General features: G+C 40.6%; 1 protein-coding gene across 4 annotated transcripts in view; it reads left to right on the forward strand.

The window, feature by feature from the left end:
• The window catches only part of SMPX (small muscle protein X-linked), a 66694-nt gene extending 53355 nt beyond the window's left edge, over positions 1-13339 (forward strand). For 3 of the 4 annotated variants that reach the window (XM_075060025.1, XM_075060027.1, XM_075060034.1), the window contains exon 5: positions 12209-13339. The gene's annotated coding sequence lies outside the window, so the exon portion shown is untranslated. Of the gene's footprint in view, positions 1-4526; positions 4887-12208 lie in introns of those variants that run through there. The other variant, XM_032781207.2, reaches the window with a different exon arrangement.
• The last annotated feature ends 11479 nt before the right edge of the window (positions 13340-24818 follow it).

Genomic DNA, 24818 nt, shown 5'->3' on the forward strand with positions numbered 1-24818 from the left:
CATGGATGCACACCACCGAATTAATGTGCTTAATGTGGTTGCGTGCACTCAACTTTATAGAATCTGTTTTACAAAACTGGTTTATGTAAAATCGGAATAATCCCGTAGTGTAGACGTACCCTGAGAGGCTAACTGTAATGAAATGCTAAATTGTATTATATAGTTCAGCCATGAGGTGGAGCTGCATGCAATATACCTTATTTAAGCGAACCTTAGCCAGACCTGGCAGCATGTTAAAGCATCTTATAGTGAACCCAGACATCTGGGGTATATTTCTCTGAGGAGGAAGCTGTCATAAACAGATAGCTAAGGGTTAATGTTTCTTTTACCTGTAAAGGGTTAACAAAGGGAACCAAACACCTGACCAGAGGACCAATCAGGAAACCGTTTTTCAAAGTGAGGGAGGGAACTTCTGGATGTGTTTTCTTTGTTCTGTTCTGTTTTTCTCTGCTATGAGGGAAGACTTTTTTTTCTATCTCCAAGCTTCTTTCTACCCTTCTGTTCCAAGTTGTGAAGTACAAAAGGAAAAGCAATAGGTTTATATTGTATTTGTATTTACATGTGTGGAGTTGCTGGAATGTTTAATTGGATATTTTTTGAATAAGGCTGATTATTCATATTTCTTTTTAACAATAGCCTTGTGTTATGTCATCTTGATGCAGTGACCATGTCATGTGTTTTTTCTTTCTTTTTTATATAAAGCTTTCTTTTTAAAACTTGTTGGATTTCTTTTCCTAGTTAAGGCAAGGGATAGGAATCTCTGTGCCAGGAGTACTGTCTCTCTCAGGAAAGACTGGAGGGGGAAAAGAAGGAGGGGAAAAGAAGAGATAAAATCATCTCTGTTTCCTTGTGCTTGAGGTTGTCTCTTTGTGGAAGAGAGGGACAGGCTTCTTGTATTGTGATGTAAAGAGATTACATCAATACTCTCAAGTTAGCCAGAGAGGAAAGTCTGGTGGGAGAGGGAGGGGGAAGGGAAGTGGAGTATTCCCTTGCCAGTAGACTCAGAGCTTCTGGGTCTTGGGGGTCTCTCCAGGGAAGGTTTGGGGAGACCAGAGGGGGCCAAAACCCTGGAAATTTTGGATGGTGGCAGCGAGATAAGATCCAAGCTGGTAATTGAGCTTGGAGGTTCATGCTAAGCACCCAGATTTTGGACGCTAAGGTCCAGATTTGGGACAGAGGCTTATTACAGAAGCTTTGTGGTCAGTCCATATCTGATACAGAAGCCTGACCTGCTAATAGCAGCACTGCAACCTACCTTGTACAAGTTGTCTATGACCCTAATTATGGGTAATGAAGAGCTAGAGCTATTCTGTCCTTGGAAATTTCTTAATCAACTACAATGTCTTGTGACTTCTTTACTACTTCAAATCACTTAAATTTTCATGTAACTTTATTAATAGACTATTTGTGTCCACTGGTATGACTGGAAAGATCACCTGTTAGGGGGCTCTGTTCTAAGCATTCAGAACAGGCTGGAGAGATTGATAAGACTGGGACGTTTCCGCTTGGAAAAGAGATGGCTAAGAGGAGATATGAGTCAGGCCTATAAAATCATGACTGGTAGAGAAAGTAGATGAGGAAGTGTTGTTTACTACTTATAACACAAGAACCAGGGATCACCAAATGAAATTAATAGGCAGCAGATTTAAAACAAATAAAAGGAAGCATTTCTTCACATAACACACAGTTAACCTGTGGAACTCTTTGCCAGAGGATGTTGTGAAGGCTAAGACCATAACAGGGTTCAAAAAAGAACTAGATAAATTCATGGAGGACAGGTCCATCAATGGCTATTTGCCAGGATGGGCAGGAATTGTTCCCTAGCCTCTCTTTGCCAGAAGCTGGGAATGAGCAACAGGGGATGGATCACTTGATAGAGGATGAATCACCTGTTTTATTCACTCTCTCTGGGACACCTGGCACTGGCCACTGTCAGAAGACAGGCTATTGGGCTAGATGGACCTTGGGTCTGATCCAGCAGGGCCATTCTTGTGGAGTGCCCATCCTACTGCCTCCCAAAACAAAGGCAAGATAGGATGGCTGAGAATAATTTAAAAGTGCCTCACTGAACTGAGGGAGAGTCCCCCCCTCCCCCCCCGTGGTGCTTGTTATATATGCATACCTGTATCGGCCTAAAGACTGAAGCAATAAGGAGAGAAAGATATATGCTTCCTAGCAGTATGGCTATACTCTCCGGCTTAACTTGTGCAACAGTATTCTCCTCAGTAGATGCAGCTAGTGGATCTTGGCAGGCTCCACTCCATCTTGACGGTGTGATGATGACAACTTTCATTGTGTATTTGGAAGATATTGCTTTCCTTGCTTCTTGTTCGACATCACACATTTCCCTAGAAACCTTGCAAAGGAAATTAAATGGGATTCTACAAGGTCTGTTTACACAGATGACATTTTGTTGATGGGAATTCAGAGGGAAAACATAATGAAAAACTGAAATCAGTTGTGAAAGCAATTGTGGGTGCTGCACAGGAATTAAATAGAGAAAAGCAAAGTGAACTACAAGTCTTAGGGCATGTAATTGGTAAAGAGGGAGTTAAGGGCAGCTCCAGGAAAAGTCAGAGCTGTAGTTAAAGTGCTGCTGTCTAAAAATATCCCAGAACTGATGTAGTTCCTCTGTATGATTACTAGTCTGGAGAAAATTATACCTATTCTGTCCTCAAAAGTCCAAGTTCTTTATGAACTGCTTAAAACAGACTCTCTGTGGATGTGAAATGAAGCACAGAATGTACTTTTGAGGCTATAAATAATCTGTTGCTCCCACCCCCAGTACTGGCATATTTTGATGTTTCTAAGTCTGCAGTTATTTTAACAGGTGCCAAAAGCTGGGGTCTTGAAGAGTGCTACTTTGTTTACAAGGAGATACCTGGAAGTCGGTAGCCTACAATTCCAAACAGTTGTCAGACTCAAGCCCAGCTATGCCCAAACAGAGAAAGAATGTTTGGTGGACATATGGGCTTGCAAGAAGTTTAACAAGACATTTGCATGGTCTTGATAGCTTTAGGCTCGGGCCGTACTACAAACCCCAGAACTCAGGATGAGAGAGGATCAAAAAATGGAGTCCTTTTTCATTACTATTTTTGTGAAAATAGTCTTTTTTATTGAAAAATTTTGAAATGAAATTTTTCAATGGGCTCTGCTGTTACTGAAGCACATGTATGTGTAGTTTGGAATGGATTGCTAGTGTCAGCACAAAAAACAGAACCTATTCAAATGGCCACTAGCAAGAGTACAATTATTAATCGTATCCAAGCTCATAGAACATGTTTACCTCAGGAATCCTATGTTCGGACTATGACTTACATGTAGTGAGAAGAATTCTCCATTGCGTGTCTGATTATCTGTGGCATTCACATTATAGTTGGACAGAAGGAAACAGCAAGGCCTAAAAAAATGTTGCAATGTTGTAAACCTTAAAGGTTAAAAAAATCCCCTGCTGCTTAAAATTCTCGCTCAAATGATGCAGAATGGAAATATGCCAAATCTAAGAGGACTCAGTTTTTCTTCTTTAATCATCAGAATCCAGTTTATCCAAACTTAAACTAGGAGATCTAATACTGATAAAAATGGACGAGGTAAAATATGTCATTGACTATAGCTATACCCCAATAGCCTCCATAATTAAGAGTGATCAAGGTATTGAACCCAGAAGAACCAGACACGTTCTGCTGGTTGCAAACCCGGTTGAGAAGAGTTCTAAACCTTCAGCACCCTGAGGATTTGATAAACAAACTGAGCCAGCTGGATGAAATTCTCTTGAACAGCAGAAAGCGAACACAGCTGGAAGAAGAGTGAAGCTGATGGCTCATCTGGACAATCTATAGTTGAATATTGATTCTTGGTAAAGATTGTTTTTACAGCAAAGCATTTGATGTGAAAGAGAGAATCTGAGGGCATAGGGACGGTTTCTTCAAAACTATAATTCTTTACCATTGTCACATGACTGATTTGATGACAGCCGATCACGTGTGCTGATTTATCTGAGTAAGAAGTCCATTTAATTGTTTAAGATCCTTGAAGAAGAAATTGGCTTCTACTGAATTATTATCAGAGCTTACATAAAACCTGGCCATTTCAATTCGAAAAGTAAAATGATTTTTCATCTGAAAAAAGAATTGCTGTTGTGTTATTTCAACTGATTTAAAAACTGAATTAAGATAATACACCCGCCCATCCTGAACAAAATTCTCACCTCTAATGTATTCATTTATTTCCTTGTTCATGCTGATTAATCTCCACATAAATTGCTTGCACAAATCAATTGGTGTGCCCCTGCAGTAGGTAGCCTAGCAATCACTCAGAAAATACTACTTCTGCATTTTGACCAAAAGTCCTCCAAACAGATGCAAACACATATCCTTATCTGTTCTTTTTTTATTACCTTTTAAACTCTCATGCTGGCCATAGGTCAACACAATGCCACAGTTGACAATTGCCTTGAAATTTACCCTTCACATATTGTCTGAAACAGCCCTCAGCGGCCACCATGCTAAATTATCACTCTTCTGCAGGAACAATTGTTAATTCAGCACTGGGGCAAACAGCAGCCCGGCAAGAAATGTGGCAGCAGAAATGATGACTGTGGTGTCCCAGCAAGAAATAACAGGAGCAGTGCATCAGGTGAAATGGTTTTATGCCACACTTTGCCCAGCAGTCTGAAGGTCTATTTCTGTTCGCTAGATATTCTGCTACAAAAACTCTATCAGCACTTGCTTGTGCACTTCCTACTAAGCTACACTACTACAAAAAAGTCAAAATTTACCTTCATTCACACTATTATCATCACTACACAGAGATACAATTTATCTTGAACAATAACAGCAAGGAAAGCAAGGATAGAGATGTTACAGCTGTTTAATAATAAAGATGGTCAAAATGTTATTGTCAGCAAACATGGTTTCAAGACATTTTTTTGTGGAAAAATGTCATTTTTGTCTACATAGTTTGTTTTTCAATGAAATTTTAATTTTTTTTCTTTTTTTTTAAACCTTGTGAAGAAAAATGTCACTGCTCTTATTTGCATTTAGTGGTCATCCCCACTGCCTACCTTTTTTTCCCCACTGGGTGAAGTGAAAAATTATTTTTAAAAAATCTTTCATTTTTACATTTTTTGTCAATTAACTTTAGTTAATGGAAAGTAAAAGAGCCAGTCTCCCTTTGCTAACTCAACCCTCACCCAACATAAGCATAGATATTAGAGAACTTCTCCCTCTAATGCCGTTCTCAGTGCTAATATGTATGACTGGAACACATTTGACCTCCTACTGTCTCTTCCACCTTTGGTGACTTCCAGTCCAGATATCCCACATACAATATAAATATTAAATCAGACACAAAGGAGAAGGTGATCTCAACAGATGGGGCCAGTTGAAAGGAAGTAAGGGCAACATGATAAGGCAACTAAATAAGACAGAGCCATTAAAACTTCAAGTTACCTTCTCAGGAAGGGTAAGTCTCTTGTCTGCTAAATGGCAAAATTAGGATACACTACTGGATTATCCAAATTTTCCTTTCACTGCACCAATTCCCTAGAGTAAGCTGCCAACTAAGGATATGGCCCTGAATTTATTTTTTGCATGTTTTCCTTCTTTCGTTCTGTGTGTTTGGAACATCATACCAATTCTGCTTCAGACTTATGAAAGTTCATGAGCTCTGTCCTCGTCTTACTTCACTGAATTTAATATCTTTCATTCCCAGGATGCTCATTTGTTTTCAGTGCCCAGCTATCATTTAAAAGCTCTGAGGACAAAAGTCTTTTCTGTGGCTTCTGACATCTCTAAAGGAAACCTTTCCTGTTGTAATTTGCTCCTTTCTCCCACTTTTAAAATTCTCACCTTTGTCCCTGCCCATTTACTGATGTTTTCATAACTGCAATGATTTCTCTTTAATAGTTTGCTGAATTTGCATGTTGTCAGCATATAACACATGGGAAATATACTGGATGTTTTCTATTGACTATAGTGTATAAGAGGTTTGTGATATGGGCACCTGATCAAACTATAATGCTAAAGGGAAGGGTTAATCTTTATTCCAAATTGTATAAAAAGATGTAGTACTTTTTCTTCTCTTTTATCTATGCATATGTAACTGTGGCAGTGGTGAGTAACATGTCTATAAATGGGTCCTGGTGAGAAGTAAACATCATGTGGTCTCCAGTTTGGAAGATTGTTGAGTGGGAGGCATTTTGCTGCATCTTTGGGCTCGCAGATCAATTGCTTGTTTTCTATTAGGTACATATTTGGTGCTAATAATATGCACCTTTTTTTGCAAAGATAATGTCACATGTAAAAAGTTGCATCATCAAAGTGGCAGAGTCAAGCACTCAAAGGCTAGGAGGGACATGGATAGAGATTGATCATGCAACCCCCTAACACATATGCATTAGGATACAGTCTTTAACTATATAAGTGGGTCACACATACGTACCTCATTATTATAGTGCCTCCCCATCTAACCATTAGAAAGAATCACTCCATGTTTTTAGCATTAAATTTGGCCATTTCATCCCACAACATCCTGCAATGCAACATACAAGATTTCAGCCCAAACACAGATTTACTTCCCTTTTTAAAAAATTCCTTCTCTCAAATATTTTAGTCACTTACAGTTTAGTAAAATATCAGAATATATTGACAGTTTGGAATCATTGCTGCAGCATTTTAGAGTGTAATTTTTAATCCACTGCCAGTTAGTCAATATCCTGGTATTTTGGTGGAGGAGGAAAGATATAGGAGAGATTTATGTTTGGAAAAAAAAAATCTGAGCATTTGCAGGTCAGCAATGTTATTCCAGTGTATTTTGTAAATTTGCATCAATGTTTGGTCTTACCCAGATTAGATCGCTTCCTATTTTCAAATGCCCGTCACTGATTTTGTTACAAGATTAGCAAAAGATAGTTCTCGCTCTTTTTCCCATTGAAATCAATGGCAAAAAGCCTTATTGACTTCACTGGGAGCAGGATTGGGCTGCCAAGAATCTTGTGAATTTTAGAATGACAAAGTAGAGGGTCTTGGGGGTAGGAAGGGACATGAAATCCATGATTCAGGAAAGAATTTAAGCACATGCTTAAGACTATCCCTAATCAGGACAGTGCTTAAGCATGCACTTAACTTTACGCATATGTTTAAATCCCATTGATTTATTTTAAAAAGATCAGAGTAGGATGATGAAAGTTGGGAGATTATTTGAGTGGCACAAAAGATACTGGTAGAAAGGCTACAATAGCTGAAAAATAACCAAGGGAGTGTAAGTATGAAAATTATTAATGTACCATCTAGTATCCTGGTTTTGAGTTCAAACACTCCCATTGATCTCTGTAGGAGTTTGTAGTCTAAAAATAGACTGCATTTGGGACCTGAGAGACAGCAAATTGGAGCAGCACAGAGAGAGTTCAGAGCAGATTGGAAGCTGCAGGGAGCTAAAAGAGGGGTTGGTAAGCAAGGAAACTCATTTGGCAATTAGCAGCAATTCTAGAGAGCTGAGAGAGCATTGGAGAGTAAGGTAATTGTAACAAATATGGCAATTTCATGCAATATCTTTGGGAGATCTTACTATATTAAATGTATGTGGGCCAGGGATTGTAAATAATTTCATGGGGGAAGGTGACCACAGCCCTTTAGGAACTAATAACAGTGCTGGGTGATTAGACAAATTCACTCAGGTTGTAATGCCTCCAGAAAGCTACCACCACCTGAAGAGACTTGTATACACTGGTTCAAACTGGATTCTCCAGAGACCAACAGAGAAAGACAGGACTTTTGGATAAACAGCCCGAGTTTAAATTGACTCAGGGCCTTCTTTCTCATCCAGCAAACTGAAGGACCTATTGTCCAAGGCAGCAGTAGGCAATCCTTGTGGAAGGTTGGAAGGGCTGACACAGGCCAGAGGTTTTGTGGGAGCTGGGGTGAGCTCTGATAAGCATATTAGCAATTGTATAGGTTCTCTGTAATGCTTTCACCTTAAGAATAAACATACTTGCTTAGAAAAAGCTGTGTGGTAACTTATAACTATGGGCAATTAACCTGTTCCAGAGAGAAAGCTCAGGCAGTCTGGCTTCCTAGGAACTCACAGTGTAGGCAGGGTACTGTGCAACTTGGAAAAACCCTGGTCAGGAGGGAGAGATGCATGGTCAGGAGAGGTTACGGCAGAGGAGCTGTGAGCCTAGAGTGGGAGCCCTTGCTGGACCACAGAGGGGGAATGCAGGTGCAGTTCCCCTGAACTGTGACAGTAATATTATTAGTGTTTGTTAATTTATGAAGCATTGCTCATAACCGTCACAGCAATTCACTAAATTAAAACAAATTAAAACATGAAGAGCTTGATTCCCCACTCCATCTACACAAGGGGAATCCTCGACTGGGAGGTTCTGGCTGAGCTAGGCTCACTCTGTATTTCATAAGTGGTGCAAAGTGAACTTGGTGGACTGGGGAATACAGCTCAGAGAACTTAAAATGTTCAGAAAAAAAAAAAGAAAGAAAAACTCCTGCCAAGCATATAGATTGCTGGCATGATACAGTAGGGGAAACAGTGTGGTCTAGTGGATGGAGCACTGGATTGGGAGTCAGGAGTCCTGACTCTGCCACTGACTGGTTTTGTAGTATTGGACCAGTCACTCCACCTATTTGTGCCTCTGTATCCCCTCCCAAATTTTTATTTGTCTTGTCTATTTAGACTAATAAGCACTTCAGAGCAGAGATTCTCTCTTACTGTCTGCTTAAAGTATCTAACACAGTAAGGCCCCAGTCTCAAAAAATAATATGAATAAATTTAAAGCTTTTAACTTTGTCTGGCATATGCTATTGATTTCAGTGGGAGTTGAGAGTCAAAGGACTCGATTTATAAGCAAGGGACAGAGTTATAATAAGGGGAAGATCCTAAGAGTGGACGGAGGAACTGAGCAAGTGACTGAGGTGACCCAAGCAGAAAAACCACTCGGCTATCAGTAGCATATTAATACTGTATATAGCAGCATGTAGTTTTACTTTACAAACTCCCATCAATATCAACAGAGCTCAGCTTACACACTCAGAATAGTAGCTATTTGGAGGAATATAAAATGATATACATACCTGATGATTGGGTCTAAATTAGCTGCTACCACTCAAGAAAAAGACCTTGGAGTCATTGAGCAGATGTTTTCAGAGAACTATCCACAACATGCAGCAGCAATCAAAAAGGCTAACAGAATGTTAGGAACTAATAGGAAATGGATAGACAAGAAGGCAGAAAATATCATGATGCCACTATATAAATCCATGGTATGCCCACACTTTGAGAATTGCATGCAGTTCTGGTCACCCCATCTCAAAAAAGATTATTAGAATTGGACAAAGTACAGAAAGGCAACAGAAATGATTAGGGGTATGGAACAGCTTCCACATGAGGAGAGATTAAAAAACCCTGGAACTGTTCATCTTAGAAAAGAGACAACTGGAAAGGGGGGAGAGATGATGGAGGTCTATAAAATCATAAATGATATGGAGAAAGTGAATAAGGAAGTTATTATTTACCCCTTCACATTCCATAAGCAGCAGGGGTCACCCAATGAAATTAATAGGCAGCAGGTTTAAAACAAAAGAGAGTACTTCCTCACACAATGTGCAGTCAACCTGTGGAACTCATTGCCAGGGGATGTTGTGAAGGCCAAAAAGCATAACTGAGAGCAAAGAAGATTGAGAAGCTCATGGAGGATAGATCCATCAATGGCTATTAGCCAAGATGGTCAGGGACATAACCCCATGCTCTAGGTGTCCCTGAACCTCTGATTGACAGAAATTGGGACTGGACAACAGGGCAAGGATCACTCAATAAATTGCCCTATTCTGTTCATTCCCTCTGAAGCATCTGGCACTGACCATTGTCGGAAAACAGGCTAGATGGACCAATTGTCTGATCCAATATGGCCATGCTTATGTAATTGAGTAGAACTGAGGAAATAAGTGAGGCTCAAACTGGTGTAAGAGGGAGTTAAGGGAAGATTAGGAGATGGAAGACAGGGGAGCTTTCTGACTTGCATTGACATCACAATGGCTCCTTTGTAGTTGTGCTGTCAATGGAGATACCCCTTTCTGGAAATACAATATTACTGACTAAGATGTTTATTGTGCTACAGTGAAATTAAAAATCTGACTCAAGCCCATTAAACAAAGGAACTCTAGTTAAAGCAGCTGCTCATTCTTTATTTATATAAAACAATATCTTACATTGGCATCTTTCAGCTTGAAGGATCACAAAATAATTTACAAATTAAGGACCAAATTATGCGATTAAGTGTACACAGCCTGGCTTGCACCGATGTCAGTAAGAGCCCTGCATACATATCTGAGAGTAGGGTTTGAGCAGATGTCACCAGAAGTATTTCCATTCACCTATGGCTGAAAAGCAACCACACCTCTCTGCATTCAGCAACAGTCACACAGCAGGGAACTGAAACTTCAGGGAGACTATATGTGGGCAGAATGTAATTACTCAGGTTGGAGGGCATGTGTGTTTATGTGCTGGGAATCCATCAAGCAGACTTTTAAAACTTTGATTTTATTTTTGTCATTTTATGAATATAACAACTTGCAGGTGCAAGAGATTTGAGTAGTCAGAGCTCTCATACCAACAGTGTCTTTCTGGGGCTATGTAGTACTTGAGTGGCCAAATTCTGTGCACAGACCGGTGTAAATCTGGTGTAGTTCTACCAACTTCAGTTGAGTTCCTTCACATTAATACTGGTGAAAGTGAGACCAGAATTTGGAAAGATGTCCAATGAAAGCCATTTATCTGTGAGATAACCTGAAGGAAATTCAGGCTGAAATTAAGTGACAGGCAGCTGATAAACATACAAAGCCAAACTGAGATGTGATCAGGCTGCTTTGATTATTATAAAAGATAAACAGTGTTTGAAACATTCTGTGAATTTTTTTTACCTCATTCTTTTAGACAACTAATTCATTTTCACCATTTCTTAATTAATTTCTCCAAGTCATCAGGATTAGTCATGTGGGATTATTTAGTATAGCACTCCTATGTCCTCTCTTATTTGCCTCTGCTGTAAACTGATCAGTCCCAGTCTCTCTTCCATTTTTACTCTGATTGATAACGCCAACATCTTAGGAAGAGCAACAAAAATCAGTATTTATGTAAAATATTGTGAGCTATAAACCATGGTCATTTTTCTTGGTGCTATGACTGTTTAATTTTCTGAGAAGTTTAGTAAAAGTTTATTGAGTGCAATAGAGTTTACACCAAATACAGGTATCCTGAAAATAATTAAAATTTTACTGATTAAACACATATCCCAAGAAAGCAAATTTCCTGCATTTCAAATCTGGTATTTCCTCATTATTGACCTGATCTGTACGATTGAAATCAGTGGTAACTTAACTTCAAAGAGAACAGGATTAGACCCTATGCAAGGTTATACCTTAACTGTAACCCTTCAGGCGAAAAACCTTGGGTGCCAGCAGCAGCCCCAAAATCAAACTGTTCAGATGTACAAAAATAGGGCAGAAAATATTGCTCTCACCTGCTATAATGTGTTCAATGCTGTCATTCAAAAGAGATACAGCAGAAATAAAAGGGGTGTAGAGAGAAGTGACAAAAATAGAGGCAAAGAGAAACTTCCATATGAAGAGAGACTTGAAAAGGCTGGGACTGTCTAGAGAGGCAATGAATAAGAGGGATATGATAATTGTTTACAAACTAATGAGTTGTATAGAGAAGGAAAATTGGATGCTCCCATTTACTTTTTTTCTTAGTTAAACAACAAGGGGACATTTAATGAAATTGAAAGGCAATACATTTTCAACAGATGAAAGGAAATACTGTGGTGTTTTTTATATTTATGCAATGCATATTTATTATTTATCCTGTGGATCTCATTGCCACAGGATACCATAGTGGCCAAGACCTTAGACAGATTCATTAAAGGATAAGACAATTAGAAGAATCATGAGGACATCCACAGCTTCATTAGTGATATGTGACCTGTGGGTAGAGGGAGGTACAACATCAAAACGATGGTATTTTACACCCACTTGGTATTCCACTCTGCACTGGTGTAAATGACTACTGAATGTGCAAGGCAAATTGCAGATGCTAAGAATATATTTTCATGAAGAATTTACATGAACTTTCATGATTTCTCAAAAAACGTCCACAAATACAATGTTAAATGATACATTTCTTGTCTGTTTTTATCTTGCAGATCTGAAAAGAGAAACAGAATAAAATATAACGAGTGCAGATTATTGAAATATTTTATGTATTTGTACGAAGATTATGAACTTCCTAAATACAAGAGACTCCATAAAAATGTCCTCTTTGTACATTTATATCCCTTTCTTGTTGTCTATTTTGCATAATGTAAAAAGTACTGGTGACATAACCTAGCACAAAACAGAAAGTGGTGAACCTGTACATATTCAGGAATAAGTTTGATTTTATGAACAGAGAATAATGTAACTCATGGTTTGAGTAAAAAAAACAAAACAAAAACAAACAAACAAACAAAAAAAACAAACAAACCATTTTTCCAGGGGGAAAGATGTTCTTACTAGTTGAATTTTTTCTCTTGCTGTTGAAAATAGATAATATTGACATAACAGTTTCATGGATAAAATGTTTTAATGAAAGTGCAGATTGCAGGCTTAGTAAAAGTTCATCTATTCCATGCTTTACTTTTACATATTAATGATTGGTTAATGGATGGGTTTGAAATTCTGTAAACTAAAGAGTTAAAGTAAGGTGAAAATCTTTACGTATGCTCTTTGAAGAGGAGTTCATTCTAAATTCCTCCTTTGCTGTAGAGCCACAGTATTTTCTTTTGCCTAAAAATGTAAAATGCACTGTTGTTCAGATATTTATGCAATGCTTTTACATTCTACAGAACTTGGTGACAGAAATGTGAGATAAAAAGATCCTTAAATTGACCCTGATTCAGGAAAGCACCTCTGTTCAGGAAAGCTCTTAAGCACATGCTTAAAATTAAGCACACACTTAAGTGCTTTCCTGGAATTGTGGGTCTTAAAACCCAATCCTGCAACCCTTACTGAAGCAAATCGTCCCACCAATTTTGATGCAACTACTCACCTGAACAAAGGATAAAGAATCAGGCCCTTAGAAGGTGATATAAAATACTGTCTCCTATATATTTTTCCACTGTATTAATATTGCACAGAAATTGAGTATGATCAAACAGATATTTAAATATTATGATTAAATGTGAAACCCACAGCTTGTTTTCTATGGAATGTACATAATGAAGATTGTTTAAGGCATATTCTATTTTTGGAAATGAAATTTTATTGTTGGAGAAATTCAATACATTGTATTTCCTGGTCTCGTTTATGTCATTTACTCACTTGGAGGGACTGTTCTGGTAATGGTATTCATGAGTTTTCTACTAGTTACTGTACCTGTTCTACATGCAATGAAATCTGCCTGGATTACTTGTAATTTATTCTATTCAAATAAGGATAATTATTCTGGTTAGAAAACAGGATTCCAACAGAATGTTACTAACAGTGACATATGTTTAATGCAGGCAGCACTTTCTCATTTGCTACGTGACAGGATACCAAAGTCAGCCACTAGTATCCTTACATTTTAAGTCATTACAGGTTATATTTGCATGACTCTATTCAGGAAATTATACAGGATTCTCAGTCACTTCATCTCAGGAAAAAAATACATGTATTTTACTTTAAATAAGTAATATCAGTGTAGTTTACTAGCTTGCTTTATCCTGTACGTGTGTAGCTGATTCCCCTTTATGCACTCCGCAGCCCTAAAGCAAGAGTGTCTAAGGTGAAAATAGAGAAGTGTCAAGATCCAGAATGCAGCAGGCGCATCTTTCATTTACACATTGACAAGATTAGCATGACTATTTGATCAAGAAAGAACAATTTCCCATATGCTGCATTATCACTCACTGCAATGCAAAACATTCTCTGGAAAATGTCATCCTTTGGATTTTTACACAATCTCCAACTACTTGCAAAATTCACAAGTGGAGATGTTTACTTTGTTCTATTTCCCAGGAATCTTAAGGCACTGAATTTTAAACAGACCACAAACATTCATAGCTGAATAAGATACGGATATGCATATTTCCCACTATTTTATGAACTTTTCCTCTCTATAATTAATTAACAAATTCAGCTAATTAAATATACTTTGGTAAAGTCCCTGGTTATCTCAGTAATACTCATGTTCTATCACTTAATATCTAACTTCCAGAAAGAAGAGACTACAACTAGATGGAAACGAGCCTTTGAAAGAAGGGAAAGGTGGACTGAAAGCAAATTAACAGAATGCACATATCCTGGAATCAGAGATATGGTATTAATTTTCTGTTTTATCCTACACCATTGTCTATCACTGCTGTAGTGATATGCATTCTTTTACTGGAGCTGGTAAGAATTGCTTGTAAGACTTTTTATATGCACAGCAAATTTAGGTCATGCCAGAATTAAGGTTGCCTGTGCAATCTTAATTCAGCCCGCCTGTGTACATGCTTTATGGTACAGTTTTTAATTACACAATTACATACAATTTTTGCCAGAGGACTCTGGCCTCAATTAAGTGATCAATGTCAATCATGTGCACTACATAATTAAATATTTTGTTTTCTTCTTGTTGAGCTGAAGACAGAATTATAATTTCCTCATGGGCTTTTCTGTGGAGCTCCTCATTTTGTATCCGACTATAGTATCACCAACAAAAATAAATGTATTTTCACAACACCCATGTGAGGTAAGTGGCTATTAGTCCCATTTAACAGATGGGAACTGAGGCACAGAGAAGTTAAAATCACAATATCCACCAATTTTTGGTGCCCGATTTGAAATGCTGAAGACCTGATTCTTTACTTAGCATTACAGCATGTTCAAACCATAGCTCCCAGTTGCAGCTGGGAGAGCTCAGCACTTCTGCAAGTCAGACCCAGAGTCTCAAGCCAGGCATCCAGAAAAGAAGCATCACATCAGAACTCTGTGGCAGAGGCAGGGAACAAATCCAGTTCTCCAGGGCAGTATTCAACCTCCTTAACCATGAGCCCATCCTTTTTCTTCCTGCAATTCCCTGCCTCATTCACTGCACACCTTTCAACTTCCACAACAAATGAAGCAGGGATCCTTCAGAGAACAGCCTCCTTTACAATACAACTCTGATTCATCCCCAGAGCAGGGCCATCCTGTGTACTGAATGAGACAGAGGTCTTATGTGATCAGGTACTCACCTCCTTCCCCTCACCCTCTGGTCTCCTTGCCCAGCTAGTCCCAGTTTCCTACCTGGTTCCTCATCCAGTCTTAGTCTCACCCATAGCTACTGGCTTGCAGTCTCCCTTCACTATTGCTGTCCTGGTTCCCAGTATCAGTCTCCCTCTGGCTCTCAGTCTGCCTTTCCCTCAACTCCCAGTGCCATTCTCCCTCTGCCAGCCTCCAGTCCCAGTCTCACCCTCAGGCACCTTGTACCAATCTACTCTCTGCATAAATCTGGCTTTTATCCCTTCTTCACGTTAGTCATCCAGCTTCCTTCTCCACGCTGCCAGAAGGAGGGGCACTCAGATCGCAGGAAAGACTGCTCTCAATTCAGGTTGCCAGACACAGACTCAGGATAGCCCACAATGGCCCAGCACTGCAATTGCCAGGAAAGCCCTTGTCAGCCTGGACAACGTGGGGAGTAATTTGGCAGCTATAAACTGAGAAGTCTCTACTGAGCATATGAAAACTGTGGTATTTCAAACACTTATAATTCAGTCACACTTGGCTACAAGCCCCACACTGGTGAGGTAACGGCTAAAGAGCAGCTCTGGCCTCAGAAAGCTCTGCTCAGTCTCTCCTGCTGAGCATGCTCATAGCGGAGGCAGAGGTCAAAAGGGAGCAGCTCATCTCAGTCTGGGTGGACAGAGCAGCAGAGCAGTTGTGTGTTGTAGGCTGCTGCTGAGAAGCTACTGAGGCCCCACATGCCTGGAACCAGGTCCCACTGCTGGTCCACTACAGGTCCTCCAACCATTGAGGTCAATGACGACAAGCTGTGGCTGAGAGAGGAAGACCCTCCGGAGTGCTACCAGAGAAGACTCCAGAGGGGACTCAGAACCGAACAAGCAGCACCAACAGATGAACAGAAGCTGGGGTAGGAAGTAGCCCATGGAGCAAGCCTAGGGGTACTGGCCTCCCGAGGCCACAGAGAGTGAACTACTATTTACTAGCCCCGGGGTTGAAACCTGGTGAGCAGGGAAGGTCTGGGTTCTCCTGCCCCTGACATTCACCACAGAAATTCACCCCTGGGCAACATAGCCACAGATTGTCACTGCTGGGTGACTCAGCCACTGATCCTCCACCACTGGGCAACACAGCATAGAATATAACCAGTAGGCAGTACTGCTGAGCTTGGGCACCAACCCTTCTCCGTCCCCAACCAATAGGCCAACGAAATGTAAAAGTCACTCCCCTATCAAATTTCAAATCCCTGTTCCACAGCATGGGGATGCTGGAGCTTTTCAAAGAAAATATCACCAGAATTTCTGAAACCGTGAAAGACAACATGTTATTCCATAGCCTCATTTTCAGATATGGCTAAACCATTTTGGCTGAAATTTTCCAACAACTTCAATCTGAGGCCGATACCAGACACTCAGCCTGGAAAACTTAAGCCCAAATGCTTTTAGTTTGACAAAGTTAGAAGCAGAGTCCTATGACTTTTTTTTTGAGTTTTTGTTTTTATTTCATTTTCTCATCCATGGGAGAGGGGAGGGCAGCTCCTGCCTCCAGGGGGATGAAATGAAATTCCTGAAAAATTCCTGGTGAGGAGGGGAGGCCTGGGATGGGGTTTGGAGAGTGAGCCCACCCTCCCCTCACCTTGGGCAGTGGCATCTCCTGTGTCCCAAGCATTAGGCCTGGCTCTCCACTCTGGGAGTTGAGACCTGGGACACAGGATCACAGCACCTCACAGCGTGACACTGTGTTCTCAGAATGGACAGGAGGTAACTCAGACTGACGGAGACGTATTGCATTGTTATAATTAAACTCTGTATAGGTCATAGAATAATAGAAATGTAGGGCTGGCTGGGACCTCAAGCAGTCGTCTAGTCCAGCCCCTGCAGTGAGGCAGGACCAAGTAAACCTAGACCATCCCTGACAGATATTTGTCTAACTGTTCTTTTAAACCTCCAGTGATGGGGGATTCTACCACCTCCCTTGGTAATCTCTTCTCTTGCTTATCTATCATTTTTACTAATATCTAACATAAATCTCCCTTACTGAAAACTCAAATAGAATAATGAAAGCCAGAGGAAGAATTATCTAGGTTAACTTTCTACCCAATACTAAGCACTGTGGTTTCTTGCCAATGGCAAAAAAGGATTGATCTAGCCTGGTTGTGTTTTCCAGAGAAGTTACTGGGGCTACATGGCAGAGGAAAGTTCCACCAAGAAATTAACAGTAGTCATTATGCTATACCTGCAGCAAGGGATTCAGTTAATGAAACATCAAGATCATATATCAGAGGGGTAGCTGTGTTAGTCTGGATCTGTAGAAGCAGCAAAGAGTCCTGTGGCTCCTTATAGACTAACAGACGTATTGGAGCATGAGCTTTCGCAAGTGGGCATTCACCCACGAAAGCTCATGCTCCAATACGTCTGTTAGTCTATAAGGTGCCACAGGACTCGTTGCTGCTATCAAGATCATAACGTTTCCTGGAGGAGGCTTTTTGTCCTCAGCCATTGAAAAAATATGTTGCAACGACTATTCAGGTGATCGGCATGCAAGCACAAACACACACAGTTTGTAGGGTCTAGAGCTAGAATGATCACTTCTTTTATATGATAAATTTAAATGAGCTTTATTACATTTAATACAATAATCTTGGCAGGCCTAATCCTTGACCATAAAGAAGTCAAATACATATCAGCTGATATGATAGCATCCCAACCTTGCTGTCTGTGTAATCTGAATGGTAGAGCTACCTTTTGGGGTGCTAGTATTTATTCAGGTTTTATTATTTATATTGCAGCCAGTCTTAGAGGCCAGGACCCTATTGTGCAAGTGTGAAAGGGTGCACTCACTCCTTTTCCTGGTGCCCTTTGTCAGCTGTTGCCCTCGCCAGGTGGGTTTTCAGGGATTTAGCCCTCTGGTTAATTTACATATGGTCAAAACACATGAAGGAACTTCTTCTGGGGTAACAAATGGTTGGCCTTCTCCAGGGTCTTCAGCCCCATCTCTGGACCCGTTTAAATTCTAGCCACTTTCTTGGGCTTTTATTATTGAGTCTTAGCCCCTTCTTGGGGTTTAGGCCACTTAGGCCAGTGGGGGAACCTGGGCTTGCCCACTACTCCGGGTCCCAACCCAGGGACTCTATAAACAGCAGCCACATACTGCCTCCCTTTAACGTTGCTGCTGCTGCTGCTGCCTTCCCTGGGCTGCTTCCTGCTCTGTCCCACCACCTTCTTGGGCTCTCTGTGCATTCCCTATTTGAGCAGGGTCTTTCCAAGGCTTTCTTGTTTGGAGAGTCTCTCAGTCTCTCCTGATTTCTCAGGGTCTTCTCTCAGGCATCTGCACTTGGAGAGCTTCCTGGTCCTATCCCTGCCTGAGTACTGTCTCTCCCAAACCTCTTTATCTGTGGAGTTTCACAGCCTTCTAGTCCTTCTTCATCCTTCTGGTCCCAGCCAGCAACTGACTAGCTCAACCCATGCCCTGTAGCACCTTTTAGCTGAGCCTGCTGTGCTCTGATTGGCTGCTTTGCTGCAGTCTTTCCAGGCAGGTCTGGAGGACCCACCTTTACTGCTTCTTTTCTGGGGTGGGACCTAAGAGAACTGCTAGGCTTCAAAGGGCATGGTATACCCTGTCACAGCAAGGTCTGTACAAACATATAACAAAAAGCGCCTACTCTAAAGAGCTTACAGTCTAAGAGTGTATCCACCAGTGGTCTAAAACAGACAGAGAGGGCAGCACGAGGAAACAGGGTGACCAGACAGCAAGTGTGAAAAATCAGAATGGGGGTGGGGGGTAATAGGAGCCTATTTAAGAAAAAGGCCCAAAAATCAGGACTGTTCCTATAAAACTGGGACATCTGGTCATCCTACAAGGAAACATGATAATATCATAGTTGGTATCCTGCCAGCCAAAACATAGGAAACACTGGTGGAACATATGCAATTACACACATGTGGTTTGTGCTGGACTTACCCCTAAAATAATATCAATTGTCTAGTACCATTCATGTGTGGATAAGTTACAAGGGAAACTCATTAATGCTAAATGGGAGGATACCACCTTTGCATGTACAGGCATATACTGCAGCATTTTCTTTTGGTCTACATCATGTGACTGGATTAAACAGATGTTACAAGACAAATAAGGAAGAACTAGAAATAAGACCAGAAAACCAGTCTGTTTCCTAGGTGTTTAGAAGGAGTCAAAAAACCATTTACAAAGTAAGCAGAGCTGCTCAAAAGTTCTGGTGGACTTTGCCTGAGACAACCTAAGGCAGACTTGTAACTAATTGCAAGTCATATAATCAAGTAGTGAAATATTAAAGAGCTTGAAGTGAAAATATTCTGGCCCTGCTAAGAACAATGTAGTTTGCATTGACAGGCTGTTGGTAAATCACATTTGGTAGGCTACCTCCACTGTGGTTTTGTCAGGATGGTGTATTTTGAACTGTAAAACAATATGTTGCTATATTTTAGTAAATTGCAATATTGCAATTTGAAGTTATTATTTAATTTTAAAAAGTAACAACATTTTTAAAGCATGATTTAAAACAATCATTTTACCTTTTTAACAATGTTGAACATATCTATAGTTATATAACTTCAGATCTTAGCTATGATCAAACTAAAACACACAATGATTACTTGGGTTTGATTGGGCTTGGTTCCATATTAATTTTCTAGTGAATAAACAGAAAAATTAGGGTGGATGATATTGTCTTTGTTGTACACAATAAGAGTTTGTAAAAAATAAGCCTGTAGCTCTCAGTAATCTCTGAGTAACAGGCCTCAAGCTATGTTCAGCAAGTGAAGTGTATTCTCATAGACTGAAATGAATCTGGAGCCTCTACTTTTTAGCTGATGGGAGATTAAAATAACCTCCAACCTGAACAGACATTTAAATACCACCTAGTGGAATTTTTAAAGGAAAACATTGCTGCAATAATATAGTATCAGTTGGTATGGCTACTTTTAGAATTTGGGAGGTGAGAGGAAAATCAGAAAGATGCAGCTTAACAGAGAACACACAATATCTCCAGATTCAAAAGAACAAATCTCCAATGCCTCAGTTGGAGCCAACTGTTAATATATAAAAAAATAAAACAACATACATTACTGTATGAAAGACACGTTACTTCTCTCTGGCTACAGCTACACTTGGAACTAGGGGCATGATTCCCAGCTCTCATAGACGCACTCACCGTAGCTCTCAATGAGCTCTTGTATTAAAACTAATAGTGAGGCCGCAGTAGCATGAGCAACAGCGAGAGGCTGCAACCGCTAGTTACCCCAAGTACAAACCCTCCTGGACCGCATGGGTGTGTATTCAGGATGGCTAGCCTGTGCCACTGGAGCTACACGGCTATTTTTTGCATGCTAGCTCAATAAGAGCCAGAGTGAGTATGTCTGAGAGCTGGGACTTACCCGGTGCAAATGTAGTCTCTGCGACAGTGAAGTGTCATCAAAGCAAATGTGCAGTTTGTAAAGAGCTTTACAACCCCTTCAGCTCCGACAGCGTTCTTAGCACTTCTTGCACACCTGCCCCATGCACAGCCATGCACTCATCCTCTTTTTTAATGCTGAAGGTCAACTAGGATAAATTAAAGCTTCCAAGTCCGTTTTCTGCAGCTAGTTTAGATCCAATAGATAATCTCACTTCAGGTCACCTAACTCTTCTAAATGTCACATACGCATGTGACCTGGAAGCATATGCAGGCTGTCTGCATGCCTGAATACCAGTGAGTCAGTCCCTAAAATGTGTGGGTGAAACAGCATCTTTATTCCGTTCTTTGACGAATGCGGCTCTCCATTCTGATATTTACAGCAGAGCAGTTGAACAGGACAGACCGAGTGGGAGAGCCTTGCATAAGTCATGGAAAGGGAAAGGACATCCCTACCACACAGCTCAGGGAATCAGAGTCTGTGTCAAATTCATGTAATTACTGTGATACAAATGTTAATTCTCCACGGGAATGCTCGCGCTTGACAAGACTGTGGTGTGTGCGTCTGAACACAGGCAAATCCATGTGCTCCCTGCACCATTTGGCAGGCGAGTCAAATGAAGCACACATTTGCTGCAGCCACATAAATGATCTAAAAATGACAGGCCAGCTCCTCAGATGGTGCACGTTGGCGTAGTTCCACTGAGGACACTGGAGCTATGTAGAGTATAGACTTTAAAATACTCTGAGTGAAAAATGTTCAGAACAGTTTGTACTGAAAATCATGTTAATATAACAGAAAAGGGTGCATTAAAAAAAGAGTCAGCCTCATTCACTGTCTCTATGCTTTACCAGGCATGTGGCTTAATGGTGCTCATGGTCTAGCAGTTAGAGCACCTACTTAATAATAATAATAAAGAATTTACACTGGTAGGGCTTGATCCAGCAAAGTGCCCAGAACCTCCTGCAGGAGCTAAGTGCCCTTGGTCCCATTGCCCTTGTTTTTCTGAGACCTCAACGGGATTTTGGAATACTCCCCCCCGCCCCCTCAGGAGTTACTTGGTACCTACCAGGATTAAGCCCTCATCTGAAGATCTCAAGGGATGTTTACAGTAATTCACTGCTTGTTTTTCTGAGGCAGGTTGGTGATCTTATGTTAATTTTACAAAGGGAAAAAATAGAGAAGGTAAGTAAGATGTCCGATATAACCCAATAAGTCAGTGGCAATGCTAGGGAGCTGTGGCCAGAATCCAGCCCCTTTGCATCACTCAAGCTGTGCCAAAGTGTACATCTACACTTCCAGCTGGAGGGGCCATTTCCTACCTTTCTTCTATTCAAACAAGTGCACTAAAAATAGAAATGTAGCTGCAGCAGTCTGAGCAGCAGCAGAGGGTAGCTGCCCCAAATACAATCCCATCCAAGTCACTAGGTACTGTGACAAAGTTCTTTCTCTGACTTGGTGGGTCCTGTGCTTTTTGGTGGATTTGCTTTCCTCAGAGGTTCTTAGCAGCCCTCAGTTTGGCCACTTCTGCTAGAGGCTCAAACCTGTCATTCACTCAGCTAACTTTATCACTGGCCAGCATGGGGGAAACAGAGAACAGTCCCCACAGTCTCTGTTGTTTCTCACAGACCAGGTCAGCTCGTCCTGTGACCAATCAGGAGTTGGAGGGATGGGGAGAACCCATCGGTACACCAGGTTCCAGCCTAGAGCCCTGTGGATAGCAGCTGTCTACAATGTTTCCTGAATCAGCTGTGTGACAGCTACAGCTACAACTCCAACTCCATGTGCTACTTCCCTGTGGCCTCCCCCCTGCACCGTCTTTATCCTCACCACAGGATCTTCCTCCTGAAGCCTGATCACACTTGTACTCCTCAGTCCTCCAGCAGCACTCCTTGCACCCCCCCATCCACCCAACTGATGGGAGGGCCTTTTAAAACCAGGTATAGCGATTAGCCTGCCTGCTATAATTGATTCTAATAAGTTCTTAATTGGCTCCAGGTATCTTAATCAGCTTGCCTGTCTTAATTGGTTCTAGCAGATTCCTGATTGCTCTAGGGCAGCCCTTGGTCATTCAGGGAACAGAAAATTGTTCATCCAGTGGCCAGGATATTGCCTTCTACCAGACTTCTGTACCCCACTAGTTTGGGTCTGTCACAGTATGTATTCAGGCTGGCTAGCCCCTCCCACCACCACTTGCTCTGTAGGGGCTATACTCTATATTTTTAACGTGCTAGCTGGTTCAGAGCTAGCAAGGGTTTGGGAATTACAACTCCAGCCTGAAGTGTAGGCATAGCCAAAGGGATGGTACGGGGGGATGAGAATCTGGCCTTTTAGCTCCTGCTTATTTACCAGATCACCTGGAATTTTCCATAGTCTCTCACTAGCACAGAAGAGAAATGAAAGCAATTGGCCTTCAAGAATTCAAACTACTAACATCAAGAACAGGAATGTTTATATTCTTAAGCTTTCAACAAAGAGAACAAAACACCACTTAACCTATTTTCCTTTTATGTGCAGGCAGCAAAAAATATCCTAACCTCAGCACTGTTGAAATATATTTTTATACTGTAGCCATGAATTCTTAAACATGCATTCTTATATATTGATCTCAGCAAAAATGCCGAAGCTGAGATATCCCCAGGGAGTAGCTCTTTAAACAGCAATGATGTTAGGCAATGAATTTTCAATCACTCTTTCTGTGAACAGAGGCAATAGACATACACTCACCCCTTTGTTCTGTGCCTTTTCAAATTACTGACATGCTGGGCAAATTTTCAAAACACGGCAACTGTGGTGTCTCAAAAGCACCAAATTTCAGTATGCAAACCAGGTTTGTCCTATTTAAGACTCCAGTTTAGGAAAGTCTCCCTTTTCAGGAAAGCATTTAAGCACATCAGTAGGACTTAAGCACATACTTAATGTTAAGCATATGCTTGAGAGCTTTCCTGATTTGGGGCCTATACTAACATTGTAATTAATACACAAATTCACACACAGCATTTCAGTGAAAATATATATAGGGAGGGGAGTGTCAAAAGGAAGAGGAAAAAAATCAAAGGAAATATGAATATGAAAAACCTGAATATGAATCCTACCATTTCCGCATATTATATTTTAGGAAGAAAGGCTTAAAAAGAGATTATTTTCTCTGAGGTAAAATTTACCTTAGTGCAGAGGTTTCATACAAGTAACCATGTCCTGCTTAAGCCATTAGAGCCAAATGACCAAAAAAATCAATTCTTGGAAGCATAGCAGCTGTCTCAAGCTGAACCCAGGCAAGACTGAAATGATGCTTGTCAGAAAGGAGAAATGCTTCAAAGAACTTGCCAAGACATTGTGTTCACCTTCCACAGAACCCCCCACTTTGGCAAAGTAGTATGAAGCCTCAGGCCCGTTTGACTGCTATACTTGAGATAGCAGCAAGCACCAAAAATTTTAGTAGCTATTGGATGTCTAACATAGTGAACATCAGTGAAAATCACGTAGTATCTGAGGCTAAAATAGGGAAAGAACAAGTTAAAAAATATCTAGACAAGTTAGAGGTCTTCAAGTTGCCAGGGCCTGATAAAATACATCCTAGAATACTCAAGGAGCTGACTGAGGAGATAGCTGAGCCATTATTGATTATCTTTGGAAAGTCAAGGAAGACAGGAGAGATTCCAGAGGACTGGAAGAGGGCAAATCTATAAAAAAAAAGACGAAAGACAAACCAGGAAATTACAGACCAGTTAGCTTAATTTCAGTACCCGGAAAGATAATGGAGCAAATAATCAATTCATCTGCAGACACCTACAAGATAATAAGGTGATAAGTAACAGTCAGCATAGATTTGTCAAGCTTTCTTTGACAGTATAACAAGCCTTGTGGATAAGGAGGAAGCAATAGATGTGGTATATCTTGACTCTAGTAAGGCTTTTGATACTGTCTTGTATGATCGTCTCATAAACAAACTAGGGAAATGTAGCCTACATGGAGCTATTTTAAGATGGGTGCATAAATGCTTGGAAAACCATTCCCAGAGAGTAGTTATCTGTGGTTCACAATCAAGCTGGAAGGGCATATCAAGTGGGGTCCCACAGGGATCAGTCCTGGGTCCAGTTCCGTTCAATATTTTCATCAATGATTTAGATAATAGCACTGAGAGTACATTTATAAAGTTTGT

This window comes from Chelonoidis abingdonii, chromosome 1 (genome assembly GCF_003597395.2).
Source record: "Chelonoidis abingdonii isolate Lonesome George chromosome 1, CheloAbing_2.0, whole genome shotgun sequence".
NCBI lineage: Eukaryota > Metazoa > Chordata > Testudines > Testudinidae > Chelonoidis > Chelonoidis abingdonii.